We start from the raw sequence: 21253 nt of genomic DNA, 5'->3' as shown, positions 1-21253 counted from the left end.
GAAAGTCAGTTGTTAATTTGTTTACAGAGAAATAGCATGGTATTTGGTCAAACACCTTTTTTTTTCAACAGTTTGCTAAGAACTGGCAGCAAGATTATAGGTCTGCTGTTAAAAGCAATAAAGGCTGATCTACCACTCTTGGGTAGCGGAATAATTTTGGCTTCCATCCAGGCTCAGATTAAATATATGACAGATAGGAGTGGCTATGGAGTCAGCTACCATCCTCAGTAGCTTTCCATCTAAGCTGTCAAAGCCAGGAGGTTTGTCATTATTGATCGTTAACAATCGTTTTTCCACCTCTCCCACACTAACTTTACAGAATTCAAACACCTGTAGAATATGGCCAATCAGTGAAAAAATTTAATTAAATTGTTGCCAGAAGCACAGTTACAGTCACCAACACTTTGGATAACATGACAACAGCCTAACCAGCTCTGCTAGGGCAAGTAAAATTGACAGAGTGTGGGTGGGGGCTAAAGCTTAAGATGTTTCTTATGGCGTTGCACACGGTCAGTGTGAACCAGAGTGACTTGACACAACAACAATGTGCCAAGCAAGCTGTACATTCAAAACAGAAAGGACACAGGACATTATTTAATGAAAAGGGTTGCAGTCTGCCTGAAGCTTTCATTAATGTACAGTGAGGGAAAAAAGTATTTGATCCCCTGTTAATTTTGTACGTTTGCCCACTGACAAAGAAATTATCAGTCTATAATTTTAATGGTAGGTTTATTTGAACAGTGAGAGACAGAACAACAAAAAAATCCAGCAAAACGCATGTCAAAAATGTTATGAATTGATTTGCATTTTAATGAAGGAAATAAGTATTTGACCACCTCTCAATCAGAAAGATTTCTGGCTCCCAGGTGTCTTTTATACAGGTAACGAGCTGAGATTAGGAGCACACTCTTAATAACCTGTTGGGGCTAGGGGGCAGTATTGAGAATTTTGAAAAAATATGTGCCCATTTTTAACCTGTTAGGGCTAGGGGGCAGCATTTGCACGTCTGGATAAAAAAATGTACCCGATTTAATCTGGTTACTAATCCTACCCAGTAACTAGAATATGCATATACTTATTATATATGGATAGAAAACACTCTAAAGTTTCTAAAACTGTTTGAATGGTGTCTGTGAGTATAACAGAACTCATTTGGCAGGCAAAACCCTGAGACATTTTCTGACAGGAAGTGGATACCTGATGTGTTGTATTGCCTTTAAACCTATCCCATTGAAAAACACAGGGGCTGAGGAATATTTTGGCACTTCCTATTGCTTCCACTAGATGTCACCAGCCTTTACAAAGTGTTTTGAGTCTTCTGGAGGGAGATCTGACCGAACAAGAGCCATGGAACGATGATGTCCCATTAGACACCTGGCGCGCGAGTTCATGTTGGGTACCCTCGTTCCAATACGTTATAAAAGAGTATGCATTCGTCCACCTTGAATATTATTCATGTTCTGGTTAAAAAAGGCCCTAATGATTTATGCTATACAACGTTTGAACGAACGGAAATATATTTTTTCCCCTCGTTCATGACGAGAAGTCCGGCTGGCTTAGATCATGTGCTAACAAGATGGAGATTTTTGGACATAAATGAGCTTTTTTGAACAAAACTACATTCGTTATGGACCTGTGATACCTGGAAGTGACATCTGATGAAGAGAATCAAAGGTAATGGATTATTTACATAGTATTTTCGATTTTAGATCTCCCCAACATGACGTCTAGTCTGTATCGCAACGCCTATTTTTCTGGGCGCAGTGCTCAGATTATTGCAAAGTGTGATTTCCCAGTAAGGTTATTTTTAAATCTGGCAAGTTGATTGCGTTCAAGAGATGTAAATCTATAATTCTTTAAATGACAATATAATATTTTACCAATGTTTTCTAATTTTAATTATTTAATTTGTGACGCTGACTTGACTGCCGGTTATTGGAGGGAAACGATTTCCTCAACATCAATGCCATAGTAAAACGCTGTTTTTGGATATAAATATGAACTTGATAGAACTAAAAATGCATGCATTGTCTAACATAATGTCCTAGGAGTGTCATCTGATGGAGATTGTAAAAGGTTAGTGCATCATTTTAGCTGGTTTTATGGTTTTGGTGACCCTGTCTTTGACTTGACAAAACATTACACACAACTCTTGTAAATGTACTGTCCTAACATACTCTAAATTTATGCTTTCGCCGTAAAACCTTTTTGAAATCGTAAAACGTGGTTAGATTAAGGAGATGTTTATCTTTCAAATGGTGTAAAATAGTTGTATTTTTGAAAAATTTGAATTTTGACATTTATTTGGATTCAAATTTGCCGCTCTTGAAATGCACCTGCTGTTGATGGAGTGCACCACGGGTGGCACGCTAGCGTCCCACCTAGCCCATAGAGGTTAAACAGCATTTGACATGCTTCGAAGTACGGTAACTAAGGTAACTCAGTTAGCTCAGTGCATAAGTTGCCTATAATCCACGGCTTCTGGTTGGGGCATGTACTGTACATACAGTCACTGTGGAGACGACAACATTGATGCATTTATTGATGAAGCCAGTGACTGATGTGGTGTACTCCTCAATGCCACCGGAAGAATCCCAGAACATATTCTAGTCTCTGCTAGCAAAACAGTCCTGTAGATTAGGATCTGAGTCGTCTGACCACTTCCTTATTGAGCGAGTCACTGGTACTTCCTGCTTTAGTTTTTGTTTGTAAGCAGGAATCAGGAGGATAAAGTTATGGTCAGATTTTCCAAATGGAGGGAGAGCTTTGTATGCGTCTCTGTGTGTGGAGTAAAGGTGGTATAGAGTTTTTTCCCCTTTTGGTTGCACATTTAACATGCTGGTAGAAGGTTAAATGGATTTAAGTTTCCCTACATTAAAGTCCCAGGCCACTAGGAGCGCCACCTCTCGATGAGTATTTTCCTGTTTCCTTATGGCTCTATATAGCTCGTTGAGTGCCATCTTAGTGCCAGCATTGGTATGTGGTGGTAAATAGACAGCTACTAAAAATATAGATGAAAACTCTCTTCGTAAATAGTGTGATCTACAGCTTATCATGAGATACAACCTCAGGCGAGCACAACCTTGAGACTTAATATTAGATTTTGTTCACCAGCTGTTACTTACAAATAGACAGACTGCCACCCCTTGTCTTACCGGAGGCAGCTGTTCTATCTTGCCGATGTACCGAAAACCCCGCCAGCTGTATGTTCCAGAGAAAGCAGTATATCCTTTGCATCGTACTTGTTAAAGAAAAAAACCTTTGTCTAGTTCGAGGTGAGAAGTTATTTCCCGTCATAAGAGATGGTAGCAGCAACATTATGTACAAAATAAGTTAAAAGCAATGCAAAAAAAAAGAACAAAATAGCACAGTTGGTTAGGAGCACATAAAACGGCAGCCATCCCCTCCGGCCCCATTCTTTGACCAGCCACCCGGACAGCTGATGAAACTGAGGAGTATTGCGGTCTGTAATAAAGCCATTTTGTGGGGGGAAAAAACTATTTCTGATTGGCTGGGCGTGGCTCCCCAGTGGGTGTGCCCCTGCCCAGTCATGTGAAACCCATAGATTAGGGCCTAATTTCAACTGATTGATTTCCTAATATTAACTATAACTCAGTAAAATCTTTAAAATTGTTGCATGTTGCATTTATATTTTTGTTCAGTATAAAACAATTCCATAGCACCCCCCAACATCTTACTCTCAAGATTCAGGCAATGACACACATGCACACGCACACACACACACACACACACGCGTGCACAAAAGCACACACACACACAAACACACGAAGCTCCTCTGATGCCGACTGAGTCCCAAATATCACCGTATTCCCTATATAGTGCACTATTTTTGACCAAAGCCCGATGGGCCCTGGTCCAAAGTAGTGCACTATATATGGAATATGATCCCATTTGGGACGCAACTGCCATTCTGTAAGGAATTGGATCTGAGACGATGACTGCAGACACTTCCTTCTTTGCTCCACCGCAGCTAAATCCAACAGCAGGATGAGGCTAAAAATAATTGCTTTGATAATTAGTACCACCTACAAAAACATGTTTTGTTTTTGTATTTTACATTTTCCAATTAATCATGCATGCTTTTTCCTCCTATGACCTTAAATGTTGAGAAAATACCAATATGGCCTCCAGCACGGATCTGAACAGCACAACTTAGTGTTTTCCTATCGTCCTGCCAAATTTTGAAAAAAGAAAATTTTAGCAGAATCTAGCACTTGCAGGGACACGAGAACAGCATCATCTCCTATTCCGACACTCCACCTTCCTCCCTCCTCCTCCTCCCTCACTCCATTTCCCCCAATGCAGCAAACATCATTACACTCAGTATCACACCACTACGGTACGCAGTTAGACTATTCTAACAGAGTCGCATGTTGTTAGCACAAATAGATGAGAAAAGAGCAGGCATCTCCCATTGTTCTCAAAGCCAGTGTTTAGGCCCCGCTGAAATCCTCTATTTTTAAAAACCTTGTGTGTATAACAAACCGGTCCTAAAGAAAGAGAAAAAGACCATTAACAAGATTAGGGAGCTCATTTTGCAGCTGACAAGAGGATTTACAATGCACATCTGTTCATTAAGTGGGAAGCGGGTAACAATACTGAACTATAATCTTTAGCTGGGCTCTGACTGAACTTCAGTGGCCCGTCTATTGTTGTGTGCTGGGGTTTTAAACAATGGTACACTTGCTGCTCCTCTGAGGATAACATGATGATGGAGAGAAGGAAGAAGAGAGAGTAAGGGAGAGATAGACAGACGGAGGGATAGAGAGACAGACGGAGGGATAGAGAGACAGTAAGAGGAAGGACATAAAGAAAGGGTGATAGAGAGGAGTTTAACATTTATATTTGAGGAAATTATATTTTCCAGAGACATACAGTAATGAATGCATGCATTTATTTTACTTTTTCACCGTGGGAATCAAACCCACAACCCTCACATTGCAAGCACCATGCTCTACCAACTGAGCCACACAGTACCAGTTGAAATTCTAATTTCCATACATGTGGTGTCCTCTTGACCCTTTCAGGATCAATAACAGTAAACTGTCTCCTGTGGTGGAGACCAAGCTTTATGTGAACCAGCAATCATCTCAGTGACAGTGGGTATGAGGGGGAGGAGCAATTTGTGTTCATGCGCAGACCAGCTGGCTGGTGTGTTTACGGGCATATTCAATCTCTCCCTATCCCAGTCTGCTGTCCCCACATGCTTCAAGAGGGCCACCATTGTTCTTGTATCCAAGAAGGCAAAGGTAACTGAACTTAATGACTATCGCCCCGTAGCACTCACCTCTGTCATCATGAAGTGCTTTGAGAGACTAGTCAAGGATCATATCACCGCTACACTTACCTGCAACCCTGGAACCACTTCAATTTGCTTTCAGCCCCAATAGATCCACAGACCATGCAATCGCCATCACTCTGCACACTGCCCTATCCCATCTGGACAAGAGGAATACCTATGTAAGAATGCTGTTTATTGACTATAGCTCAGCATTCAACACCATAGTAACCTACAAACTCATCATTAAGCTTGAGGCCCTGGGTCTGAACCCCACCCTGTGCAACTGGGTCCTGGACTTCCTGACAGGCCTCCCCCAGGTGGTGAAGGTAGGAAACATCACCTCCACTCTGCTGATCCTCAACACTGGGGCTCCACAAGGGTGCGTGCTCAGACTTCTCCTGTACTCACTTTCTGTGTGAGAGTAGCAGGTGTAAGTATGAGGGGGTCATCTGGATCTGTAGAGACTGGAACTAGAGGTCTGGCATTGATGATGGCAGCCACTTCTGCCATCAGGGTAATGAGTGTTTCGTGACTTTCGTGACTTGAATGACCCTGTTGGAGGAACATGGAATCCAGGATTCTCCTTGCTATGCCAATCATTCTCTCCCAGGCACCACCCATGTGAGAGGCATGCGGTGGGTTGAATATCCAGGTGCAGCCCTGTTCTGTCAGGTAGGTATCCACGGAGTCGTCATTGATGTTCGAGGGGATCTTAACCTGTTGGGGGTAGGGGGCAGTATTGACACGGCCGGATAAAAAAAAACGTACCCGATTTAACCTGTTAGGGCTAGGGGGCAGTATTGACACGGCTGGATAAAAAACGTACCCGATTTAATCTGGTTACTACTCCTGCCCAGTAACTAGAATATGCATATAATTATTGGCTTTGGATAGAAAACACCCCAAAGTTTCTAAAACTGTTTGAATGGTGTCTGTGAGTATAACAGAACTCCTATGGCAGGCCAAAACCTGAGAAGATTTCAAGCAGGAAGTGGCCTGTCTGAGAAGTAGTGTTTCATCTTGGCTCTTTTTATTGAAGACTCAGGATCTGTGCAATAACGTGACACTTCCTACGTCTTCCATAGGGTCTCAGAGCCCGGGAAAAAGTTGAACGATATCGAGGCAGGCTCTGGCTGAAACACATTATCGCTTTTGGCAAGTGGCCACTCAGAGTACTATGGCGCGCTTAGGCACGTGCCCGCTTCGACCGAATGCTTTCTTTTCCTTTGTCTGTTTATCTAAACGCAGATTCCCGGTCAGAATATTATCGCTTTTTTATGAGAAAAATGGCATAAAAATTGATTTTAAACAGCGGTTGACATGCTTCGAAGTACGGTAATGGAATATTTAGAATTCTTTTGTCACGAATTGCGCCATGCTCGTCACCCTTATTTAGCCTTTAGGATAGTGTCTGGAACGCACGAACAAAACGCCGCTGTTTGGATATAACAATGGATTATTTTGGACCAAACCAACATTTGCTTTGGAAGTAGAAGTCCTGTGAGTGCATTCTGACGAAGACAACAAAGGTAATAACAGTTTTCTTATAGTAAATCTGACTTTGATGAGTGCTAAACCTGCTGGGTGTCTTAATAGCTAGCCCTGTGATGCCGGGCTATCTACTGAGAATATTGCAAAATGTGCTTTCACCGAAAAGCTATTTTAAAATCGAACATATCGAGTGCATAGAGGAGTTCTGTATCTATAATTCTTAAAATAATTGTTATCCTTTTTGTGAACGTTTATCGTGAGTAATTTAGTAAATTCACTGGCAGTGTTCGGTGGGAATGCTAGTCACATGCTAGTCACATGCTAATGTAAAAAGCTGGTTTTTGATATAAATATGAACTTGATTGAACAAAACATGCATGTATTGTATAACATAATGTCCTAGGGTTGTCATCTGATGAAGATCAAAGGTTAGTGCTACATTTAGCTGTGGTTTGGGTTTATGTGACATTATATGCTAGCTTGAAAAATGGGTGTCTGATTATTTCTGGCTGGGTATTCTGCTGACATAATCTAATGTTTTGCTTTCGTTGTAAAGCCTTTTTGAAATCGGACAGTGTGGTTAGATTAGCGAGAGTCTTATCTTTAAAATGGTGTAAAATAGTCATATTTTTAAAAAATTGAAGTAATAGCATATCTAAGGATTTGAATAACGCGCCACAGGATTCAACTGGCTGTTGAGTAGGTGGGACGCAAGCGTCCCACCTAGCCCATAGAGGTTAATCTGGTTACTACTCCTGCCCAGTAACTAGAATATGCATATAATTATTGGCTTTGGATAGAAAACACCCTAAAGTTTCTAAAACTGTTTGAATGGTGTCTGTGAGTATAACAGAGCTCATATGGCAGGCAAAAACCTGAGAAGATTCCTTACAGGAAGTGCCCTCTCTGACAAGATCTTGTTCTTCTTGGCTCTGTTTATTGAAGACTGAGGATCTTTGCTGTAAATTGACACTTCCTACGGCTCCCATAGGCTCTCAGAGCCCGGGAAAAAGCTGAATGATATCGAGGCAGCCCCAGGCTGAAACACATTATCGCTTTTGGCAAGTGGCCGATCAGAGGACAATGGGCTTAGGCGCGTGCACGAGTCGACCCCGTGCTTTATTTTCTTTCGTCTTTTTACCTAAACGCAGATTCCGGTCTGAATATTATCGTTTTTTTACGAGAAAAATGGCATAAAAATCGATTTTAAACAGTAGTTGACATGCTTCGAAGTACGGTAATGGAATATTTAGATTTTTTTTGTCACGAAATGCACCGTGCTCGTCACCCTTCTTTACCCTTTCGGATAGTGTCTTGAACGCACGAACAAAACGCCGCTGTTTGGATATAACAATGGATTATTTGGGACCAAACCAACATTTGTTATTGATGTAGAAGTCCTGGGAGTGCATTCTAACGAAGAACACCAAAGGTAATCAAACTTTTCTAATAGTAAATCGGAGTTTGGTGAAGGCTAAACTTGCTGGGTGTCTAAATAGCTAGCCCTGTGATGCCGGGCTATCTACTTAGAATATTGCAAAATGTGCTTTCACCGAAAAGCTATTTTAAAATCGGACATATCGAGTGCATAGAGGAGTTCTGGGATGGTTTTTCCCTGGCTCTGAGCGCCCATGGAAGACGTAGGAAGTGTCACGTTAGAGCAGAGATCCTTTTTAAAAGATAGAGATGGCAAAGAAGTTCAAGAAATGGTCAGACAGGCCACTTCCTGTAAAGGAATCTCTCTGGTTTTGACCTGCCATTTGAGTTCTGTTATACTCACAGACACCATTCAAACAGTTTTAGAAACTTGAGTGTTTTCTATCCAAAGCCAATAATTATATGCATATTCTAGTTACTGGGCAGGAGTAGTAACCAGATTAAATCGGGTACGTTTTTTATCCAGCCGTGAAAATACTGACCCCTAGCCATAACAGGTTAAGGACATTACATCAAAGTTGGATCAGCCTGTAGTGTGGTTTTCCACTTTAATTTTGAGTGTGACTCCAAATCCAGACCTCCATGGGTTGATAAATTGGATTTTCATTGATTATTTTGTGTGATTTTGTTGTCAGCACATTCAACTATGTAAAGAAAAATGTATTTAATAAGATTATTTATTTCATTCAGATCTAGGATGTGTTGTTTAAGTGTTCCCTTTATTTTTTTGAGCAGTATATTTTCTGAACGTCATATATAAATATGTATGAACTTTATCGAACAACAAATGCATGTATTGTGTAACATGATGTCCTAGAAGTGTCATCTGATGAAGATTGTCAAAGGTTAGTGCTGCATTTAGCTGTGTTTTGGGTATTTGTGATGCATGCTAGTTGCTTTGGAAATGGCAGTGTGATTTTTTTTGCATGGTACTCTCCGAACATAATCTAATGTTTTGCTTTTGCTGTAAAGCCTTTTTGAAATCGGACAACGTGGTTCGATTCAGGAGAGGTGTATCTATAAAATGGTGTAAAATAGTAATATGTTTGAGAAATTGAAGTTATAGCATTTATGAGGCATTTGTATTTCGCGCGACGCGATTCCACTGGCTGTTGACTCGGGTGGGGTTCCCAGAGAGGTTAAGACCCAAGCTGCGCTGCATAGGCAGGTTCAGACACTCTGTCGAGATCTTTGAGGTCGTTTGTGTGATCTTGAGATAGAAATGCTTCCATTACCTCCTTGTTCAATGCAATCTTGTGTAACCTCAGATTAGAGATGGCAAGAATCTCTTGTGTTCTCTAGAGCAGGGTGACTGCATCTTGGACTGTAGGAAATTACTTTATGCCATCTTCGACATAGAAGTCACGTTCCACAAACTGTCTGACATCAGGATCGTAGTCTGGTTCTCCTTTTTGAACTGACTGTTTGAGGCTGTAGATATCCACTGCTGGAGAAGGACTGTTACCGAAGACATGGACCTTCACGCGGTAGTCGATGATGTCTTTGGACAAGTCGTTGTCCTGGAACCACAGGAATCTCATGAAGTTACAGTCTTCTTTCACCAGAAAACAGTGGAACATTTGTTGGATATCCACTGTCACAGCAACAGAGTCCCTACGGAAGAGGAGTAAGCACCCCAAGGAGTTTGTTGTTGAGGTCAGACCCAGTCATGAGAACATCATTGAGGGATACTCCATCGTATTTGGCACTAGAGTCAAAAACCACACGGATTTCTTTGGGTGATAGACACCAATATAGGTAGGTACCACTGTTATTCTTCTTCTTTCAGGGGCGGAGCCAGTTCAGCATGACCATACTCAAAAATCTTCTCCATAAAAGAGACAAAATGTTCTTTCATCTCAGGCTTCCTAAGGAAGTTGCATCTGAGGGAGGAGAAGCGTTTCAGCGCTAGATGTCGATTGTGGGTGAGACGACATCTTGGTGTCTGGAATGGTAATGGTGCCACCCAGCTGTTGCTGTCATCCTTCCTGATCCCTTCCTTCATGATTTTCAGAAAAGAGCTGTCTTCGATGGAGAAGGCCACTTTGTCGTATCTAGTTTGCTGGAACACATTGCAGCCCAAGTGACCTTCCTCTTTGTCGCAAGGAAGACTTTTGTAGCAGCATAATGCAGGCTGATCGCGAGCTTGGGCATTCCAGAATCTTTCTTTCACCAAGAAGAGGTTGGGACATGGCTCGAAGAGAGTAGGTCGTCCTTTCTCCAAAGTGTTTGTGTAAAAGGTACTCACTGAGAGAGGCTTGTGAACGCTCCCAGGCAGACATTGCCTATTATGACCTATCCGATGTCAAGCTTCTGGGCGTATGGTGAGTCATGGGGCCCATTAACTTGCTTGTGGAGCTTATGGACGTATAATATATCTCTTCCAAAAAGGAGCATGATGGGAGCCTTGGGTTCGAGTTCTGGGATGAGGTGAGCAAGGGGTTTCAGGTGAGCATGGTGGAGCGCTGCGTCTGGAGTTGGGATCTCGGATCGGTTGTTTGGGATCTCATTAGACTCGATGAGAGTTTTCAGCGGAAGACTGACTTGCCCATCCATAGAATCTACCTTGTAGCCGTTGGCTCTTCTTCCTACTGTCTCCATCACTCCGGTGCAGGTCTTAAGGGAGTAGGGAGAGCTGGGGCCTTGTACCCTGAAGATATCGAAGAACTCAGAATGAACCAATCTGTTGCTTTACTCGTCGAGGATGGCATAGAATTTCACTGCTCTATCTCAGTAGCCTGTTGGGTAGATTTTGACGAGGCAGATCTTAGAGCAAGACCTGTCGGTGAGGTTCCCACTGCAGACTTGGGTACACTGAGACTTTTCATCAGAAGGAGGTGTGAGCTCTTCGTCCCCACTGTGCTCTGTAGGAGGTCTGCTTTTTTGACCCAGGGGGGCGGTCCTGGATGAATGGTGGTATTATGACTCTCGCTCTCACATTCTGCGCAGCTAACGCTTGACTTGCAGTTCTTGGCAATGTGAAAAGAGGATGAACAACATCTAAAGCATAGGCCATTCTCTATCAGGAAAACCTTGTGTTGGCCCAGTGGTTTCTCACAGAAGGCGCGGCACTTCCGTTAGGGGTGAGGTTTCTTGTGGATAAGGCACTGACATTTGGAATTCTCAGCTTACTTGATAGGCTTGTCTGAGCCAGAGGTGGTAGTGGGGGATACCTCTGTTTTATGAACTGAGAATTCTATCTGACTGCTTTGCTTCCAGGGAACTTTGTCTGCTTTAGCAACATTGGCAACAAGGCTGAAACTGGGGTCGTTCCTGATTCTGGCTTGCTGGATTACGGAGTCAACAAAGAAGGCAAAAGGAGGGAACGAAACATGATACTGTTGCTTGTAGTTGGAACCAATGGAGATCAATTTCTCTTGTAACCTGAAGGGCAGTTTCTATAGGGTTAACACCTCGACTATAGGGTTTACACCTTGAGCTGTATCGAGAAAAGCTAGGCCAGGGAGGTCTCCTTCGGCCTTGGCGGATCGAAGCTCCATACGCAGGTCGCCCAACTCCCTCAGCTTTGGGTAATTCTTGTTGGAGATCTTGGGGAGACTATCACCTCTGGGGAACCGTAGCATTCCACAAGTTTATCCCAAACCATCCTCAGACCTTGTTCTGGATGGTTTACATGAATGGGTCGGATTCGTTTTATATCTTCAGCAGACTCTTCCAAGCCACTTAACTAGAAGATCACTTTTGTCACTGTAGTTTAAGTCTAAGCCCTGTAGCTATCCAGTTGGTCATAACATTGGAGTAGACCCATGGTGATGAGCTCGCGACGAGCGAAGTAACCCACAAAGTTGGAAATGTATGGGTTCCCACTTTGGGGGTCTTCCCATGTGCGCTTGTAATGTGGAGCAGGTGGATGACTTCCGTCATTGTGCATACTTCTTTGGGTCCAGCTGCTGTTCTGGCCTTCTTGAAGGGAACCGTGAGGTGAAACTGCTGGGCTGGGGGTGAGGTGAAACTGCTGGGCTGGCCTTGACTCCAGATTAGGGAAATGGCGGTCTACAGCGGTAGTGGTGTCAACAGGTGAAGAACTGATCTCAGGCTTGAGACGTTGCAATAGGGTGTTACGTGCGGGCTCTGGCCTGGTATATCCCTGTCTTGTCTCGCCATCAGAGGACGCTCTACTCCTGTCATTGGCTTGGGAGTGTCGTAGGATTTAGCTTGCTCTATGAGATACTCCTTAGTTCACTGTGTGGGGTCGAGTTGGGTGGAGTTGAGCTTGAGTCTGCAACTACTTTTCTGACTGCCGAAATCAGCAGCAGCTTCTAGAGCCTCAGCTTCAGCCACTTCCTTTTCCTCTTTCAGCACATTCATAGATGCTTCTAATTGTGCTTTTTCTATTTTCATTGTCCTTTCTTTCTCCACAAAGGAGAGGTGAACTTTTTCAGCTTCTGCTTTTGCCCTTGCTATGGCGGCTGCAGCTCCTGTAGGTGAGCTGCTTGAATGGTAGGATGAGGCTGAAGCACGAGACCTGGTCTTGAAGGTGGATGCCTTCTCCTCGGCCACAGTGTGTTGGAGGATGTCTGTGCTCTGCCGCAATTGTTATAGGCTTCTCTTGGTGTTGTGATGGGTTAGCAGTGTCTGTTGCTTGATCCAACTTGTGGTCCTGCCCGCTAGAGAGCTGTCATTTCCCTATACTGTCCTCCATATGCGTTACAGTGCATATTTTGACAGCAAGATAAATGCCTTCACATCAATAATCCTCAAAGCATGATCCATGTTCACAAGATATATTGATTTGAAACAGCGTGAAACTGAAACAAAGGCAATAGTGTCTTCGTAAGACAATGTCATCTGTCCTAAAATACAAACTAGATATGAACGTAACCTGATATTTTGTTCACACTAACAACAAGCAAAAGCTAGGGTAACATACTGCAGCAATTAAGCTAGTGCTGTCCATCTATTCCACAAAGTAAACATACACTTCCAAATTCCACAAATAATGCTCTGAAAGGAAATATATATACTCACTGACTAAGCTTCCTAAGGCATACAATGTAAAGGATGGATGAAGATTGTAAGCAGACAACTGAAACAGAGCACTCTGAGCTCTACATGAGGCAACGATGAACAACTTCCTCCTAACAGGTCACATGACGGGTCAATTTTCTAGGTAAAGGAAAATACTCCAGATCATCACTAGGGGAAGCCAAATACAAGGTAAGTAAAGGCTGCAGCTGTAAGAGCTGCAGAAAAGTATAAGAATGAGATGGAACTGAGTGTGCTTTTTACCAATGAAATGGAGGGACATCATTATGTCATATAGTGCAAATATGTTATTTGAATGAGATACAGTACGCATACACATTATAGGTGAATGTAAAATGTAGTATTGCACAGTAGAAAATTGAATGGAATCATGGATACAGAATGACACCTCTGGCTCCCATAATATGTCCACGTCTCCTCTATGACATTCATTGCTGTTCAAGATCGTACTCATAGAAATTGAATCTAGCTTCTCAACAGCGTGTGCCACTACGCAAAATATGTGCTTTGTTTGTAACAAAACACAGGCAGGCCACAGTTTGTTAAGATCATCTGCTCAAACATTTGCCCACGAAACACTGTACATAATTCAAGAAGATCTAAATGCATATTCCCATGAACTGCTTGGTATGCAGTGGGTTAAGTTGGTATATGCGCAGAATGTTATACGGTTTGGGAAAAGCATCATGGAGAGGTTTGATCCGGTCGCGCAGCCTCTGCCTTCTAAAATAGACTTCCATTGTCCTCCAAAAGAGGATGAGTATTCTCTCTTTAGTTAACCACTTTACTTCCTCTATTCATACACCTCTATCGTTAGACACAGGGAAGGTGGCATCACAGCACAATGCTTAGCAAGCTACAGTACTACCAGCTTACCTCTTTGTTAGCGTTAGCAAGGATGTTATGTTAACTGCATTACTACCAGTTTACCTCTATTGCATTAACATTAACAGGGGCTGCAGGTAGCCTAGCAGTTAAGAGCATCAGGCCAGTAACCAAAAGGTTGCTGGTTCAAATCCCTGAGCTCGCAAGGTCGGAATAAATCTGCCGTTCTGCCCTTGAGCAAGGCAGTTAACCCCCAACAACTGCTCCCTGGGCGCCAATGACGTAAAATACGGAATACACATTTTGGTTGAATGTATTTAGTTGTGCAACTGACTAGGTGCTCCCTTTCCCTAGTTACATGCTTACCTCCTCTATATTAGCAGGGACATTATGCTAGCTACATTCCTACCAGCTTAAATCTTCTGTCCCTCACTGGTCTCGAACCAGGGAAACTCTGAATACACATTGACATGTCACCATCAAGAAGCGTTACCAGTAATGCCACAAATGCTGCGGCTCTTGCAGTGCAAGGGAAAAAACTACTTCTAGGTCTTAAGATATGTCTACTAACACTCCGATAACCATTTCACATTGGCTACACAGTGACAGACAGTATTAGCAGGGACAGACTCGGGACCTAGCCCAGATCTGTGACTAATTTCTTAATTTCTAAGAGCACAGTGATGATGTATGTTCAGCCTGAGGAGAGACACTCCAGGTCGATAGGCCAACGATAGGGGCATCACACATTAATGAATTCCCGGAGGGACAGAGAAAATGGGGAATAATTCCTACAAGTCTGTCTCCATAGAATATGAATAGTCTGGGGAATTAATTGAGATGCAGCAATAGTTACATAATAATACAATACGGGGCCATTTGAAGAATATTTGACTTGATTTATCGTGAATACGAACATAGATATGATCAGTTAGTGTGTGGTTGGAACGCTCTTTCTCTGAGCTGGTTGGAGTGCATTTCATATTCAAGTCATTGTTTAATGCGTTTTTCTCTGAGCAACAAACCATTTTTCCCCAGTTGGATCATTCGCATATTACTCATGACTTCCAGAGTGAAAAATGTGGAGGTGGCTGTAAAGTTTAGGAGAGGAGTTTAGGAGAGGAGTACAGAAAAAGGGAAAAGGATGAGAAGGGGAGAGGAGAGGTGTTTTCCTTGCCTGAGACTCATGGTCGCCAGTTTATAAAAACACGTGCATTCAGAAAGTATACAGAACCCTTCCCCGTTTCCGCATTTTGTTACATTAAAATTGATTTAATAAAAAATTCTCATACACACAATACCCAATAATGACAAAGCAAAAACAGGTTTATAGACAATTTAAAAACATAAATACCTTATTCAGAACCTTTGCCATGAGACTCAATTTATTTTTATTTAACTAGGCAAGTCAGTTAAGAACAAATTCTTATTTACAATGACAGCCTACCAGGGAAAAGTGGGTTAACTGCCTTGTTCAGAGGCAGAAAGACAAATATTTACCTTGTCAGCTCTGGGATTCGATCCAGCAACCTTCCAGTTACTGGCCCAACGCTCTCACCACTAGGTTATCTGCCAACCCAAAATGTTTGAGATGTTTCTACAACTTGATTGGATGAGACGAGGTCAGTACGTGTGAATCAAAGCTGGGACCGAGAGACTGAAAAACAGCTTCTATCTCAAGGTCATTAGACTGTTAAATCACTATCACTAGCCGGCCTCCTCCCAGTACACTGCTCTGAACTTAGTCACTGTCACTAGCCCGCTACCTTAGAGGCTGCTGCTCTATGTACATACACATGGAACACTGGTCACTTTAATAATGTTTACATACTGTTTTACTCATTTCACATGTATATTCTGTATTCTAGATTAGGCCATCCTATTCAAATATTATTGTACAATACATAGGATAGAATAGCATATGCACAATAATCGTTGAATAGGATGGCCTTCTCTAGAATACAGTATATACATATGAAATGGGTAAAACAGTATGTAAACATTATTAAAGTGACCAGTGTTCCATGTGTATGTACATATACTACATATTCTATCCACATACTGTCCATAATGTCTATACATCCGATCACATATATAGTCATGGCCAAAGGTTTTGAGAATGACACAAATATTAATTTTCACAAAGTCTGCTGCCTTAGTTTGTATGATGGCAATTTGCATATACTCCAGAATGTTATGAAGAGTGATCAGATGAATTGCAATTAATTGCAAAGTCCCTCTTTGCCATGCAAATGAACTGAATCCCCCAAAACATTTCCACTGCATTTCAGCCCTGCCACAAAAGACCAGCTGTCGTCATGTTAGTGATTCTCTCGTTAACACAGGTGTGAGTGTTGACGAGGACAAGGCTGGAGATCACTCTGTCATGCCGATTGAGTTCGAATAACAGACTGGAAGCTTCAAAAGGAGGGTGGTGCTTGGAATCATTGTTCTTCCTCTGTCAACCATGGTTACCTGCAAAGAAACAGGTGCCATCATCATTGCTTTGCACAAAAAGTGCTTCACAGGCAAGGATATTGCTGCCAGTAAGATTGCACCTAAATCAACCATTTATCGGATCATCAAGAAGTTCAAGGATTGCGGTTCAATTGTTGTGAAGAAGGCTTCAGGGCGCCCAAGAAAGTCCAGCAAGTGCCAGGATGGTCTCCTAAAGTTGATTCAGCTGCGGGATCGGGGCATCACCAGTACAGAGCTTGCTCAGGAATGGCAGCAGGCAGGAGTGAGTGCATCTGCACGCACAGTGAGGCAAAGACTTTTGAAGGATGGCCTGGTGTCAAGAAGGGCAGCAAAGAAGCCACTTCTCTCCAGGAAAATATCAGGGACAGACTGATATTCTGCAAAAGGTACAGGGATTGGACTGCTGAGGACTGGGGTAAAGTAATTTTCTCTGATGAATCACCTTTCCGATTGTTTGGGGCATCCGGAAAAAAAGCTTGTCCGGAGAAGACAAGGTGAGCGCTACCATCAGTCCTGTGTCATGCCAACAGTAAAGCATCCTGAGAGCAACTTCTCCCAACCATCCAGGAACAGTTTGGTGACAAACAATGCCTTTTCCAGCATGATGGAGCACCATGTAGAATAGTAGTGAAGACATCAAAATTATGAAATAACACATATGGAATAATGTAGAAAGCAACAAAAACAAATCAAAATATATTTTAGATTTGAGATTCTTCAAAGTAGCATCACTTTGCCTTGATGACAACTTCGCACACTCTTGGCATTCTCTCAACCAGCTTCAAGAGGTAGTCACCTGGAATGTATTTCAATTAACAGGTGTGCCATGTTAAAAGTTCATTTGTGTAATTTCTTTCCTTCTTAATGCGTTTGAGCCAATCAGTTATTTTGTGACAATGACTAAATGACAAAAAAAATGTAGGAGTGCTATACAGAAGATAGCCCTATTTGGTAAAAGACCAAGTCCATATTATGACAAGAACCGTTCAAATAAGCAAAGAGAAACGACAGTCCATCATTAATTTAAGACGTGAAGGTCAATCAATCCGGAATGTTGTTTTAAATTCAAGTGCAGACGCAAAAACCATAAAGCGCTATGATGAAACTGTCTCTCATGAGGACCGCCACAGGAAAAGAAGATCCAGAGTTACCTCTGCTGCAGAGGATAAGTTCATTAGCCTACAGGCCATAAATAGCAAGTAGAAGATCAAAACTTGTAATGGTCTCAAGAACTGAAGTTGATAAAAAGATCTAACTCAACATTAGGTGATAATATACAGTTGAAGTCCGAAGTTTACATACACTTATGTTGGAGTCATTAAAACATATGAACATATTTCTTGTTAACAAACTATAGTTTTAGCAAGTCGGTTAGGACATCTACTTTGTGCATGACACAAGTAATTTTTCCAACAATTGTTTACAGACAGATTATTTCACTTTATCACAACTCCAGTGGGTCAGAAGTTTACATACACTAAGTTGACTGTGCCTTTAAAACAGCTTGGAAAATTCCAGAAAATGATGTCATGGCTTTAGAAGCTTCTGATAGGCTAATTGACATCATTTGAGTCAATTGGAGGTGTACCTGTCAATGTATTTCAAGGCCTACCTTCAAACTCAGTGCCTCTTTGCTTGACATCATGGGAAAGTCAAAATACATCAGTCAAGACCTCCACAATTGTAGACCCCCACAAGTCTGATTCATCATTGAGAGCAATTTCCAAATGCCTGAAGGTACCACGTTCATCTGTACAAACAATAGTACGCAAGTATAAACACCATGGGACCACACAGCCGTCATACCGCTCAGGAAGGAGATGCGTTCTGTCTCCTAGAGATGAACGTACTTTGGTGCGAAAAGTGCAAATCAATCCCAGAACAACAGCAAAGGACCTTGTGAAGATGCTGGAGAAAACAGGTACAAAAGTATCTATAGCCACAGTAAAATGAGTCCTATATCGACATAACCTGAAAGGCCGCGTCGCAAGGAAGGAGCCACTGCTCCAAAACCACCATAAAAAAGCCAGACTACGGTTTGCAACTGCACATGGGAACAAAGATCGTACTTTTTGGAGAAATGTCCTCTGGTCTGATGAAACTAAAATAGAACAGTTTGGCCATAATGACCATCATTATGTTTGGAGGAAAAAGGGGGAGGCTTGCAAGCCAAAGAACACCATCCCAACCATGTAGCACGGGGGTGGCAGCATCATGTTGTGGGGGTGCTTTGCTGCAGGAGGGACTGTTGCACTTCACAAAATAGATGGCATCATGAGGTAGGGAAATTAGGTGGATATATTGAAGCAACCTCTCAAGACATCAGTCAGGAAGTTAAAGCTTGGTTGCAAATGTGTCTTCCAAATGGACAATGACCCCAAGCATACTTCCAAAGTTGTGGCACAATGGCTTAAGGACAACAATGTCAAGGTATAGGAGTGGCCATCACAAAGCCCTGACCTCAATCCTATAGAAAATGTGTGGGCAGAACTGAAAAAGCATGTGCGAGCAAGGAGGCCTACAAACCTGACTTAGTTACACCAGCTCTGTCAGAAGGAATGGGACAGAATTCAACCAACTTATTGTGGGAAGCTTGTGGAAGGCTACCAGAAACGTTTGACCAAAGTTAAACAATTTAAAGGCAATGCTATCAAATACTAATTGAATGTATGTAAACTTCTGACCCACTGGGAATGTGATGAAAGAAATTAAAGCTGAAATAAATCATTCTCTCTACTAATATTCTGACATTTCACATTCTTAAAATAATGTGGTGATCCTAACTGGCCTAAAACAGGTCATTTTTACTTGGACTAAATGTCAGGAATTGTGAAAAACTGAGTTTAAATGTATTTGGCTAAGGTGTATGTAAACTTCCGACTTCTACTCTATGTATTATAATGGATTCATAATCAGCTATAATGGGGCGGTCATTTGGGACCGGGAACACAGAATTAATTAACATGAAACGAACTCAACAGGAGGGTTTAAGGACGGTCTACCTCAGAACTGTAACATGCAATAAATTAACTTTTGGACATTATATTTCATCAACCAAAATGATTGTAACAATGATAGATGGAATATGAAAATGAATTTCAAATTTGTGATGTCATAAAAAGTTAAATGTGGATGTTATGATGATAACATTGTAACTTGAAGAGTTTTCATAACGTGAGCATGATGTTTACATACTTTGCATTGTGTAGAAAATATCCAGATCAAAGAGAATTTTTTGTGACTATGAGGCTGTGGTTTTTGTTGTCTAACGAGATCATAGTAAATTGTGATACTTTGCCTCGTAACTAGCTACGCCCCAGGGAACCCAGAGAGCGTGTCATGAAGACAGAAACGCCCCTTTCTACTCTAGGGTATAAAACATGTGAGTTAAGAATTTACAAATCAGACTAAGTTGACCACGTGCTGCAGCTGAAGTCTACGACTTGTCGTGAAATGCAACACGAGGTTGTTGAAGACAAAGGAAACCTCTTAACAATCAATGCTACAGTTGAGTACTGTATCTAAGCAGGTGAATTCAAGCAGGACCACCCGGTTATTCTTCTCAAGTCACTGGATGTCTGCACGGCCTTCTGACCCACGCTAGGAGCGTCGTCATGGCTGATTAGCCTCCTCAGAAGCACACTCACAGAACGAGTGCAAGGAAACAGACAACTAAGAGAAAGGACATTGTGACCTCTTGTGGACAATCAGAGACTTACACCTGATAACGAAGGAGACGGCCATCGAAAGAACAAGGCGTCGGCCGAACCTATCCCACTAAGCTGAACTCGGCCCATGAAGAGATACCCAATGGAGACCTTCAAAACGTAATAACAGGCATTACAATTCTTACCCATAATAGCGGCAGTTCGGGGCAAGGTGTTAGGGCTAAAACTAAGCATAGTTTACAAATGTATCTAAGTGTTGCTTTTCCCTCTTGCTCTTTCCCTCTCTCTCTTTAAATCTCCATCTTGTGTAACACGTGTCATATTGTGTTTGTCCGCTAGGGACTTTCTGTCATTGTATTAAGTTCTAACCAATAACCTGGACTGTTTGTGTATCTGTATCTTATGTTATCATTTAGCTTGTTAGTAAACAAATAATCAACTCAATTTGTGTGGTACGGAATGACTAGTGAAACCCGGGATTGTGCAGATTTACAACATGCGACGTTCAGAATGAGACTGATGAGGAAATTAATTCATTAGTGACTGCTTTGAAATTGATATATTCTCATACTCTTTGAGTTAGTTTGGGAAATGGTAACTCATTAAACAAACTTTTCCCGTGGTGCCCCAGGTTACTGAGTTAATTGTTACATGATTCATTTAATTATGTAAAAGTAAACATAGTTAGTTATTTGATAAATAGCATGTCATCACATTAACGATAGCAACGTCATGACACTTCTTTGAAGAATCTGAAATATAAAATGTATTTTGAGTTGTGTAACACTTTTTTGGTTACTACATGATACCATATGTGCTATTTCATAGTTTTGATGTCTGCACCATTACTCTACAATGTAGAAAATAGTACAAATAAAGAAAAACCCTTGAATGAGTAGGTATGTCCAAACTTTTGACTGGTACTGTATATATAAAACAAAAGCTAGACAATCAGGGAGCATCGAAATTCCAAAAGCGATGGATAGAGGAAATTTTCTTGCACGTTTTGACGGTGAGGAAATATAATACATTTTAAGTGTGGCCC

At 41.8% G+C, this 21253-nt stretch overlaps 1 protein-coding gene across 1 annotated transcript in view; it reads right to left on the bottom strand.

Annotated features, from left to right (window-relative positions):
* The window catches only part of LOC106561902 (protein kinase C-binding protein NELL1), a 527033-nt gene that overhangs the window by 72750 nt on the left and 433030 nt on the right, over positions 1-21253 (bottom strand). The gene's annotated exons all lie outside the window — the stretch shown is intronic.

The sequence above is a fragment of the Salmo salar genome, chromosome 11 (genome assembly GCF_965601325.2).
Source record: "Salmo salar chromosome 11, fSalSal1, whole genome shotgun sequence".
Taxonomy (NCBI): domain Eukaryota; kingdom Metazoa; phylum Chordata; class Actinopteri; order Salmoniformes; family Salmonidae; genus Salmo; species Salmo salar.
Note: the sequence above shows the minus strand (reverse complement) of the source record. Positions and strands in the feature narration are given on the sequence as shown.